This window comes from Theropithecus gelada, chromosome 12 (assembly GCF_003255815.1).
Source record: "Theropithecus gelada isolate Dixy chromosome 12, Tgel_1.0, whole genome shotgun sequence".
Taxonomy (NCBI): Eukaryota; Metazoa; Chordata; class Mammalia; order Primates; family Cercopithecidae; genus Theropithecus; species Theropithecus gelada.
The window spans coordinates 76,978,140-76,991,110 of record NC_037680.1 but is presented as its reverse complement, the minus strand read 5'-3'; the positions used below and the strand labels follow the sequence as shown (position 1 = coordinate 76,991,110).

At 37.5% G+C, this 12,971-nt stretch overlaps 1 protein-coding gene across 1 annotated transcript in view; it reads right to left on the bottom strand.

Annotated features, from left to right (window-relative positions):
* SGO2 (shugoshin 2) overlaps positions 1-12,971 on the bottom strand; it is a 52,789-nt gene that overhangs the window by 19,448 nt on the left and 20,370 nt on the right. The window lies entirely within an intron of this gene.

The window sequence follows — 12,971 nt, the reverse complement described above, 5'->3', positions numbered from 1 at the left end:
AATCAAACTAGAACTCAGGATTAAGAAACTCACTCAAAACCACTCAACTACATGGAAACTGAACAACCTGCTCCTGAATGACTACTGGGTACATAACGAAATGAAGGCAGAAATAAAGATGTTCTTTGAAACCAATGAGAACAGAGATACAAAATACCAGAATCTCTGGGACACATTTACAGCAGTGTGTAAAGGGAAATTTATAACACTAAATGCCCACAAGAGAAAGCTGGAAAAATCTAAAATTGACACCCTAATATCACAATTAAAAGAACTAGAGAAGCAAGAGCAAACACATTCAAAAGCTAGCAGAAGGCAAGGAATAATTAAGATCAGAGCAGAATTGAAGGAGATAGAGACATAAAAAACCCTTCAAAAAATCCATGAATCCAGGAGCTGGTTTTTTTAAAAGATCAACAAAATTGATAGACTGCTAGCAAGACTAATAAAGAAGAAAAGAGAGAAGAATCAAATAGATGCAATAAAAAATGATAAAGGGGATATCACCACTGATCCCACAGAAATACAAATTACCATTAGAGAATACTATAAACACCTCTACGCAAATAAACTAGAAAATCTAGAAGAAATGGACAAATTCCTGGACACATACATCCTCCCAAGACCAATTCAGGAATAAGTTGAATCCCTGAATAGACCAATAACAGGCTCTGAAATTGAGGCAATAATTAATAGCCTACCAACCAAAAAAAGTCCAGGACCAGATGGATTCACAGCCGAATTCCACCACAGGTACAAGGAGAAGCTGGTACCATTCCTTCTGAAACTATTCCAATCAACAGAAAAAGAGGGAATCCTCCCTAACTCATTTTATGAGGCCGGCATCATCCTGATACCAAAGCCTGGCAGAGACACAACAAAAAAGAGAATTTTAGACCAATATCCCTGATGAACACTGATGCAAAAATCCTCAATAAAATACTGGCAAACTGAATCCAGCAGCACATCAAAAACCTTATCCACCATGATCAAGTGGGCTTCATTCCTGTGATGCAAGGCTGGTTCAACATATGCAAATCAATAAACGTAATCCAGCATATAAACAGAACCAAAGACAAAAACCACATGATTATTTCAATAGATGCAGAAAAGGCCTTTGACAAAATTGAACAGCCCTTCATGCTAAAAACTCTCAATAAATTAGGTATTGATGGGATGTATCTCAAAATAATAAGAGCTATTTATGACAAACCCACAGCCAATATCATTCTGAATGGGCAAAAACTCAAAGCATTCCCTTTGAAAACTGGCACAAGACAGGGATGCCCTCTCTCATCACTCCTATTCAACTTAGTGTTGGAAGTTCTGGCCAGGGCAATCAGGCAGGAGAAAGAAATAAAGGGTATTCTATTAGGAAAAGAGGAAGTCAAATTGTCCCTCTTTGCAGATGACATGATTACATATTTAGAAAACCCCACTGTCTCAGCCCAAAATCTCCTTAAGCTGATAAGCAACTTCAGCAAAGTCTCAGGATACAAAATCAATGTGCAAAAATCACAAGCATTCCTATACACCATTAACAAACAGAGAGCCAAATCATGAGTGAACTCCCATTCACAATTGCTTCAAAGACAATAAAATACCTAGGAATCCAATTTACAAGGGATAGGAAAGACTTCTTCAAGGAGAACTACAAACCACTGCTCAACGAAATAAAAGAGGACACAAACAAATGGAAGAACATTTCATGCTCACGGATAGGAAGAAACAATATTGTGAAAATGGCCATACTGCCCGAGGTAATTTATAAATTCAATGCCATCCCCATCAAGCTACCAATGACTTTCTTCACAGAACTGGAAAAAACTACTTTAAAGTTCATATGGAACCAAAAAAGAGCTCACATTGCCAAGACAATTCTAAGCCAAAAGAACAAAGCTGGAGGCATCACACTATCTGACTTCAAACTATACTACAAGGCTACAGTAACCAAAACAGCATGGTACTGGTACCAAAACAGATATATAGACCAATGGAACAGAACAGAGTCCTCAGAAATAATACCACACATCTACAACCATCTGATCTTTGACAAACCTGACAAAAACAAGAAATGGGGAAAGGATTCCCTGTTTAATAAATGGTGCTGGGAAAACTGGCTAACCATATGTAGAAAGCTGAAACTGGATCCCTTCCTTACCCCTTATACAAAAATTAATTCAAGATGGATTAAAGACTTAACTGTTAGACCTAAGACCATAAAAACCTTAAAAGAAAACCTAGGCAATATCATTCAGGACATAGGCATGGGCAAGGACTTCATGTCTAAAACACCAAAAGCAATGGCAACAAAAGCCAAAATTGACAAATGGGATCTAATTAAACTAAAGAGCTTCTGCACAGCAAAAGAAACTACCATCAGTGTGAACAGGCAACCTACAGAATGGGAGAAAATTTTTGCAATCTGCCCATCTGACAAAGGGCTAATATCCAGAATCTACAAAGAACTTAAATAAATTTACAAGAAAAAATCAAACAACCCCATCAAAAAGTAGGTGAAGGATATGAACAGATACTTCTCAAAAGAAGACATTTATGCAGCCAACAGACACATGAAAAAATGTTAATCATTACTGGCCATCAGAGAAATGCAAATCAAAACCACAATGAGATACCATCTCACACCAGTTAGAAAGGCAATCATTAAAAAAGTCAGGAAACAACAGGTGCTGGAGAGGATGTGGAGAAATAGGAACACTTTTACACTGCTGGTGGGACTGTAAACTAGTTCAACCATTGTGGAAGACAGTGTGGCGATTCCCCAAGGATCTAGAACTAGAAATACCATTTGACCCAGCCATCCCATTACTGGGTATATACCCAAAGGATTATAAATCATGCTGCTATAAAGACACATGCACACGTATGTTTATTGTGGCACTATTCACAAGAGTAAAGACTTGGAACCAACCCAAATGTCCACAATGATAGACTGGATTAAGAAAATGTGGCACATGCCAGGCGCGGTGGCTCACGCCTGTTATCCCAGCACTTTGGGAAGCTGAGGCAGGCGGATCACGAGGTCAAGAGATCAAGACCATCCTGGCCAACATGGTGAAACCCCGTCTCTACTAAAAATACAAAAAAAATTAGCTGGCTGTGGTGGTAGGCACCTGTATTCCCAGCTATTTGGGAAGCTGAGGCAGGAGAATCGCTTGAACTAGGGAGACAGAGGTTGCAGTGAGCCGAGATCATGCCACTGCACTCCAGCCCTGGTGACAGAGTGAGACTCTGTCTCAAAAAAAAGAAAAAGAAAAAAAAAAAGAAAATGTGGCACATATACACCATGGAATACTATGCAGCCATAAAAAAGGACGAGTTCATGTCCTTTGTGGGGACATGGATGAAGCTGGAAACCATCATTCTGAGCAAACTATCGCAAGGACAGAAAACCACATACCGCATGTTCTCACTCATAGGTGGGAATTGAACAATGAGAACACTTGGACACAGGGTGGGGAACATCACATGCCGGGGCCTGTCGTGGGGTGGGGGTAAGGGGGAGGGATAGCGTTAGGAGATATACCTAATGTAAATGACGAGTTAATGGGTACAGCATGCCAACATGGCAGATGTATGCATATGTAACAAACCTGCACATTGTGCACATGTACCCTAGAACTTAAAGTATAAAAAAAAAAAAGAATAAGAAAAGCATAGTATAAACAACTTTATACCAATAAACCTTACTGACTAGATGAGATGGGTGATTTTCTTGAAAGATAAACATTTTCTAAACTGACTTGAAAACAAACCAAAAATCTGAAAAGCCCATATCTATTTTAAAAATTAAATTCATAATTAAAAACTCCAGGCCTGAATTACTTCTCTTGTGAATTCTATTAAACATTAATGAAAAACTACCAATTGTACAAATTCTTTCAAAAATTGAGGAAGACAAATGCTTCTCATCTCATGAGGCCAGCACAACCCTTGTCAAAACCTATCAACGGTTTTTGTAAGAAAATTAAAGACCAATATCCCTTATGTACATAGTACAAAATTTTTAAGAAAACATTAGCAAATCAAACCCAGCAATATAGAGAAAGAATAATACATAATAACAAGTTGGAATTTCTTTTCAGGAACACAAAGTTTGCATTAGAAAATCCACTGAAGTCACTGTATTAATAAAACAAAGGAGAAAAATAATGATTCTCTCTACAAATGCAAAAAAATCATTTGACAAAATTCAACACAAATTCATTATAAAAACTCAGAAAACCAGAAAAAAGGGAACTTCTTCAGCTTGTAAGAAAGGTGCTAACTTTTCAATAGAAAAAGATAGATGCCTGAAGATGATGAAATGACACCTGATGGACCTGTATAGCATTTTAAATATAACAGAATTTGAAGTGAGGGTATAGAAAAAGATATATCATGGAAATATTATACCAAACAAAATAGACTTTAAAGCAGGAACCACTGCTAGAAATCAGAAAAACAAATCAGTCCTAAATGTGAGTACCTAATAATAGCTTTAAAATACATACAGCAAAAATTGAGAAAACTAAAAGGAGAAACAGATGAATCCATAATCATAATGGTAGACTTTAATAAACTTCTCTCAATAACTGATAGAATAAACAGACAACAGAAGCAGGAAGGATATGGAAGACTATAATTAACAAACTAGACACAGCTGCCATACATAAAATACAGGGTTCAACAACTGCAAAATACACGTTTTTTTTCATGTGCACCCCAAATACTTACCAAATTAGATCAATCTTTGTCCTAATGAAATTCCCAACATACTTCAAAAATCTAAATTCATTTGAATTATGGTCCCTAATTATAGTAGAATTAAGCTAGACATCAACAACAAAAAGTAAAAATAAAAATACCCATCAGCTTAGAAATTAAACAATATACTTGTAAGTGATCCATAGGGTCAAATAAAAAATCAGAAAAAAAATCTTGAACTAAATAATGATATGGTATATCAAAAACTGTGAATCCAGGAGACTGATGATGCATGCCTGTAGTCCCAGCTACTCAGGAGACTAAAGCAGGAGGATCATTTGAACCCAGGAGATCAAGTCCAGCTTGGGCAACAGCACATGAGAACTCATCACAAAATAAACAAAAACTGTAGAACACAGCTAAAGCAGTGATTATAGGAAAATAACCTGAAATGCTTATTTTTTTAAAAGAGAGGCTGAAAATTGATAATCTATCCCAAGAAGCAACTAATAAGAGTAATAATAATAGTGAAAAGAAAAGCAAAACAGAAAGAAGGAAAGAAACAATAAGGAGCAGAATCAATGAAATAGAAAACAAATATACTAAAACAACAACATAGCTCCAAATGGGACCTTCACAAAGATGAATAAAATTGACAGACCTCTAGAGCAAGACTAATTAAGAAAAACAGTGATGAAACACAAATAACCAGTCTGAGAAAGAAGAAGAGAACCTCACTACATACCCAAAACACATTAAGCACATAACTTGATAATATTGTGGACAATTTTATGCCAGTAATTTTAGATGAAATGGTCAAATTCTTTAAAACAATTTAACCTAACATAAGAAGAAATAGGAAATCTGAATATTCTTATACCTAGTAAAGAAATGAGATGTTAGGTCAGGCATGGTGGCTCATGCCTGTAATCCCAGCACCCTGGGAGGCCGAGGCAGGTGGTTCAACACCAGCCTGGTCAACATGGCGAAACCCTGTCTCTACAAAATATACAAAATTTAGCTGGGCGTGGGGGTGGGCATCTGTAATCCCAGCTACTCGGGAGGCTGAGATAGGAGAACCACTTGAACTCGGAAGGCAGAGGCTGCAGTGAGCCAAGATCGCAGCATTGCACTCTAGCCTGGGTTGCAAGAGTGAAACTCCATCTCAAAAAAAAAGAGATGTTACCAAAACCTTTTCCACAAGAAAACTGCAAGCAAGCCCAGATAACTTCTAAACATTAAAAAAAAACAACATATCCTACACAAATACTACCATAAAACAGAAAAAGAGGTACACTTAATTCATTTACAGTGACCAGCATACTATAAATACAAAAACCTGACAAAATCTATTACAAGAAACAAAAATTATAAATCATTTTCATCAACATACAATGATGTAAAATGATGCAAAAATCTTTTTTAAAAATTAGCAATTACAATTTTGTGGCATACTTCAAAATTGTAAGGATACTTCATCAGGAGCAGTTCATTGTGGAAATGAAATTATGGTTTAACATTCAAAAATCCTTATAATTCATTATATGAATAAAAAATATTAAAAATCATAACATTAATAGAAAAAAGGAAAAATTAGTATCTACTCAGTGACAGAAAAAGCATTTGATAAAATTCAGTAGCTATTCACGAAAAACTCTCAGCAAACTGAAAGTACAAGGAAATTTTCATAACCTGATTAAGAGAATCTACAAAAACACAAGAGCAGGCATAATATTTAATAACAGGAATACAATATTTAATAATGGGAATACAATATGAATGCCTGTTCTTACTTCTTTTATTCAATATTTAACAAGTAGCTGGCCAGGCATGGTGGCTCACGCCTGTAATCCCAGCACTTTGGGAGGCCAAGGTGGGCAGATCACAAGGTCAAGAGATCGAGACCACCCTGGCCAACATGGTGAAACCCCATCTCTACTAAAAATACAAAAATTAGCTGGGCGTGATAGTGTGTGCCCATAGTCCCAGCTACTCGGGAGGCTGAGGCAGGAGAATCGCTTGAACCCAGGAGGCGGAGGTTGCAGTGAGCCGAGATCACACCATTGCACTCAAGCTTGGTGACAGAGTGAGACTCTGTCTCAAAAAAAGGAAAAAAAAAAAAAAAAAAAGTAGCCAATGCAACATAAGAAAAAATAAAAGCCAAAACCTGGAAATAAATAAATAAATAAGAAAAGCCTATATACTAGGAGGTTGGGGGGAATAAAACTGCCCTTATTCACAAATAGTAAAATTATATTCACAAACTATTAGAATAGCAAGGTCACTGGAAACAACGTCAATATCCAAAAATTATATTGCTATATACTAACATCAAGAAGAAAATTAAATTTAAAAAGCAGAGCCTCTCTGCCTATGGGGTAGCCATTTCTTATTCCTTTACTTTCCTAATAAACTTGCTTTTACTTTAAGGATTTGCCTTGAATTCTTTCTTGCTTGAGATCCAAGAACCCTCTCCTGGGGTCTGGGATCAGGACGCTTTCCAATAACATCTTCCTGGCAAACCATGAAGGGACGATATTGAGGAGACCCCTGACCCAAAGGAAATAGACCGCAGCACCAATTGGCCAACTTTGGGTAAGTGGTGGGGTGCCCAGGTAAAGGATGGGATTGGGTTAGAGGCCCAACTTAGGGGAGTTAGAGTCTCTCCTAAGACAGAGTAGGTTAAAGGCCCCTCTTAATAAAAGGCAAGGATGCTTCACTGAACTTCAGTTTGAGGCCCAACTTATGAGGGTTAGAGTCCCTTCTAAGATGTAGGGGATTAGAGGCCCCCCATCAGTAAAGTCCCTCTTGGCTAAGAACAAATTTGGAATTATGGGATGTTAACCACTCTTCTCTTTGGATTAATTTGCCTTCCACTCTTTGCAGATGGCTGTGGGTGACAGGATCAGGCATGTACAGGTTCATGGGACATGGGGAGCTTTTTCCTCCCCTAAAGGGGGAAACCTGAGAGCTGATGGGACTTCTGGAAAAGATCCTTCACAACTGACAAGTGGCCACCTGAACTTTTGATTCAGTGTCATTGCAATGAGTGGCTCTTTCTCTGGCTTCCCTGAGCTCTTTGCCTTCCCCACTTTGCCACAGGCAATCTTTCTCTCTCTTTCTCTCTCTCTCTCTCTCTCTCTGTCTCTCTCTGTCTCTCTCTCTCCCTCTCTCTTGGCCAGGAGTTTTGGAGTTGATGTCACAGTCAGCTCTAAAAATTGTTTTGAGCAGTTAAAAGCCTTTGCAAGCTCAAAATTGGCTGCTGTAGGGTCCTTCTGGGAAGGGCAATGGAAACTGCCCGATGCTGTAGCTTACTGGCTAAGGCTTTGTGTTTTCACTATCACAGCCTGGGTCCAATTCCCAGCTTAGGGAATGAGTACTTTCTGGTTGATATCTGTGTGATCTTTATCATTTGTTGATTCTCTTCCCCTACATGTATGACTTCTGGCTTCCCTTCTTGAATCTTCCTTTCTCTGAGCTACCTTTGGAGATTCTAGATCTTATAAAAACTGCTTACCACCTCTTTGAAAATACCTTGTACATTCGTGGTTAAGTCATAACTTTAGGCTTATTGGTTTCACCTGGGAGGTTATCTTTGGTAAAATTCAAAAGCAAGAAATATTGGCTGCTTGGCCTGGCTAAAATCAGGTAGTAAGAGATTTAGAAGAACTTTATAAAAGAGCACTATGACTAAAAGTCAGTAGATAATTAAAAGCAGATATTCGACTAAGCACGGTGGCTCAAGCCTGTAATCCCAGCACTTTGGGAGGCCAAGGTGGGCAGATCACCTGAGGTCAGGAGTTCGAGACCAGCCTGGCCAACGTGGTGAAACCCCATCTCTACTAAAAATACAAAAATTAGCCAGGCTTGGTGGTGGGTGCCTGTAATCCCAGCTACTCAGGAGGCTGAGGCAGAAGAATTGCTTGAACCCAGAAGGTGGAGGTTGCAGTGAGCCAAGATTGCACCACTGCACTCCAGCCTGGGCGACAAGAGTGAGACTCCGTCTCAAAACAAACAAACAAAAAAAGCGGATATTCAAGCTCTAATAGCCTGAGACTCCTTGGGGAAAACAGAGGCGGCACCACAGACCCTGTTTTGGGAAAAACCTCTTTACCTCATGAAACCCCAGGAATTGAAAGTTGATAGATCTCTCTCAAAATCTAAGGCTCTATTCTGTTTTGCATTGTATTATCTGATGTTTTTGACTTTTGGGGGTATCAGAAATTCTTTGCATTATGAGAGAACATTGGTGTGTAATAATTTGGTAGGAAATATGTTTCTGGGGATAGCTAATGGCAGTATGGCAGGGATACTCAGCTCTTTGCATGTTTGGATCAGAAAAGCATGCTCTTGACCACCTGTAAGGTATGGGAATGTCCTCACCTCCCACTACCACTGAGAAATAATATTCCCCTGGGGGATGGGCTAATCACAGAATGGGCTGATTGGTTTTGGGTTGCTTTGTAAAAAATGCACAGTAAAATCATTGTACTGTCTTGTTCTGTAGCATTTCTCATTTTTTGGGATCCAGGATCTGGTATAAAAATGGGACCCTTAATTTGGAGGGATTTATTTTGCCTTCCAGCTATGCCTGCTTATTAGGCCCTAGAAACTGTATGCTTGAAATGGAAACTTAAAAACTAGCAAATGAAATATCTTACAACTACTGGATCTTCTTTTATCTGTCTGTGTATTTATGTGTGTGGTGTGTGTAATATGAAAGGGCTTTAACTGGCTTAAAAATAATAAGCGCTTAAATAAAACATGTTGTCAGAAAAGTAAAAAGTATAATGCCTTTTAGTTCATGTGACATAACTAATCTTTGAGAAAATATTATAAAAAGTCATGGGAATGTGAATTTTTTTTGCCTCATTTAGAGGGTTAAAGGATTGTTTTGAATTAGATAGGATAAAGCTGAAGGTTCGAGCAAGTTGTGGAGGTTTGTGAAAAATTAATCTTGTAAAAAAGTTATATGTGAGAACATATTAGCTAAAGTTAAAGGGGTATTATTCAGTCTTTCCATAAATTGAACATTGGAATAAAAGCGTAACAGGTTTTTCTTGAGCACTGATCTGCTCTTTAAAAAAAAATTTTTTTTAAAGGGTTGTAAAAGGTTTGAGAATCTAACCTTATGGTCAAACTGATGAAGATTGAATACATTTGTGTATAAGGTTTTATTAAGAATTGAGTTTGACGTAAATAATGCACTAATGCAGTGGTGAAATTTGGCTTATTTGGTATGAAAATCTTACAGGAAGCACTGTCGAATATGAAACAGTGTTTGCCTTTCTTTGTGCTTATATAAATGTTACTGGTATGTGTTCCAAAATTATAGAAAATTCCTATAACTTTGATATGGTTTAGTGTATGTTATTAATCATTATAACTATTATGTAAAATTGTTGTATGTCATAGAAGAAACTAAAATTTCCTTATCAACTGTGGCTTTAATAATGGCTGTCTAACTAAGACTTTTTGTCACCTATAGACAATTGTCTTGTTTTAATTATCTTCAAAAGGTAGTTTATAATCAGCTATAGGACTTTGACAGGTGCTCTTGAATGCAAGTTTCTAGTAACTTTGGAGATTGTGACATTAGAACAGAGGAAAAAACTTTCAGTACTCATGAAGAGTGGAAATGTTCATGAATATTAAATAGGACAGTATTTAACTGCATGGACTAAACTAATGTAAGTCTGAAGTAATCTTTTTTGACTTTTTGCTTGAAACATTGATGATCCTTTCTTTTGTTTTTCAGTGTAAACAAAATTTTTCTTTTGAGCTATTTACAGCTTTTAAAAATTGAGTAAATTATACTCCTGTGAACAAAATTTGGAGCATGTTTGTTTCTCTCTACCTGATTTCTTCAGAATTTGAAAACTAGTTGTGAATATTCTTAATTTATGGCAATATAGTTGTTTGTATAAGTACAATAAGAATCTGTTTTCTTGTGCAACAGGACACAATTGGAAAAACTGGTTATTTTACCAAGGCACTGACTGGAATGGTGTGCTTTCCTTTAAGGAATCAAATTTGACTTAGAGAGCCAATAAAGGCCCATTGGGAAAACTGGCCTCATACCTTGTCTACACAATCCCTGCACAGGTTTCTTGACCTGTAAGTAAATAATGTCATTTTCTGACAGGCCCAGGAGCCCCAAGTTATCTTGGGACCTCAAGAAGAGAGGAATTTACTCAAGTTCTAGGTATTGGAGGGTACAAACCCATGGCTGGGCCCAGCTTTAAAAAAGTCTCATCTGAGATTCCTTATGGAACAGCATTCCATCAAAGCCAATTTAAAAAGAACTTATGTTCTTTTTAGACTCTGCTTATTCCTGTGAGCCCATCAGTGGTCTCTGGCTGCTGCTCAAAAGAAACAAGAGGGACAGGTAATGTAGAAATCTCTATCAGTATTCTAATTCTGGACATGTTTTGGAATCAGTTAGTGACTCCCTATTAGCTTGGTTCCAACAATTGCCCAGTTCATGGAAAGTCTTCTTATTTAGTTTACTTGGGATAATTTTACTTATTTTGCTTTACTGTTGTAGAATATATTGCTGTTGTACTCCTTGTGTAGGAATGCAGGATGGGCTCCCTTAATGTTTTCTGAAATGGAACACTTATTAATCTTCCAGGTATCACCTTTTGTCAGAACTCAAGAGTTATGAATGGCCCTCACCATACTGTTGCCTTCTGACTGAGCTCCTCTCTACCCAAATACAAGAGACCCTAACAGTTAGGCAGGAATATCATCACCCCTATTCAGCCTGAAGAAGTTACAGAAGATGAATTTTCATCCCTCTACAACCCTTAGGATTAAGGGTTCCCTTGTAAAAGGAGGGGAGGGGCGGATATATCAGAGGTGTTTGAGCCAGAGCAACTCCTTCTTGAACAGGGGATGGCTAAAATAAGGCTGAGACCTACTGGGCTGCACTCCCAGGAAGTTAAGGCATTCTTAGTCAATGGATGAGACAGGAGATCAGCAAAAGGTACAGGTCACAAAGACCTTGCTGATAAAATAGCATGCAGTAAAGAAGCCGGCCAAAACCACCAAAACCAAGATGGTGACAAAAGTGACCTCCAGTCATCCTCACTGCTCATTATATGCTAATTATAATTTATTAGCATGCTAAAAGACACTCCCACCAGCACCATGACAATTTACAAATGCTATGGTAATGTCAAGAAGTTACTTTATATGGTCTAAAAGGGGAGAAAACCTCAGTTCCAGGAATTGCCCACTTCTTTCCTAAAAAACTTATGAATAATCCACCCCTTGTTTAGCATATGATCAAGGAATAACTACAAGTAACCTTGGTTGAACAGCCCATGCCACTGCTCTGCTTATGGAGTAGCCTTTCTTTATTCCTTAACTTCACTAGTAAACTTGCTTGCACTTAAAAAACAAACAAACAAAACCCAGTAACATTCAGAATATCATTTAAGAATATAAAATAAAGCTGAGCACTGTGACACACAACTGTTAATATGCCATTGTATATATATCTTCCATACTTTATCCACACATCTGTTGATGGGTGCTTAGGTTGATTCCCACATGTTGGCTATTGTGAATAGTGCTGCAATAAACATGGGAGTGCACATAGCTCTTTGATACACTGATTTCCTTTTTTTGTTGTTGTTGGATATATACTCAACAATGGAATTGCTAGATCATATGGAAGTTATATTTTTAGTTTTTTGAAGAACCTCCATGCTGTTCTGCATAGTGGCTATATTAATTTACATTTCTACCAGTATATGAGGATTCCTCTTTTTGCAAGCAGTTTTTTTCGTTTTTGCTACTTAGTTATTTAAGCTCCCAATAAATGCTGGTTATTATTCCTTTCTCAGAGAGACAGTTTGCAAATATTTTCTCACATTATATGGGTTGTCTCTTCACTTTGTTGATTGTTTCCTTTGCTGTGCAGAAGCTTTTTAGCTTGATGTAATAATCTTAATTGTCTATTTTTGCTTTGGTTGCCTGTGCTTTTGAGGTCTTACACAAGACATTTTTGCCCAGATCAAGTCCTGATTGCTTTGGTTACTCAGGGTCTTTTGTGGGTCCATATAAATTTTAGGATTTTCCCCCCTTATTTCTGTGAAGAATGTCATTGGTATTTTGATATGAATTGCACTGAATCTGTAAATTGCTTTGGGTAGTATTTTAACAGTATTAATTCTTCCAATCCATGAGCATGGAATATCTTCCCTTTCTTGGTGTCCTATTTCTTTCATCAGGGTTTTGTCATTTTCCTTCTATAG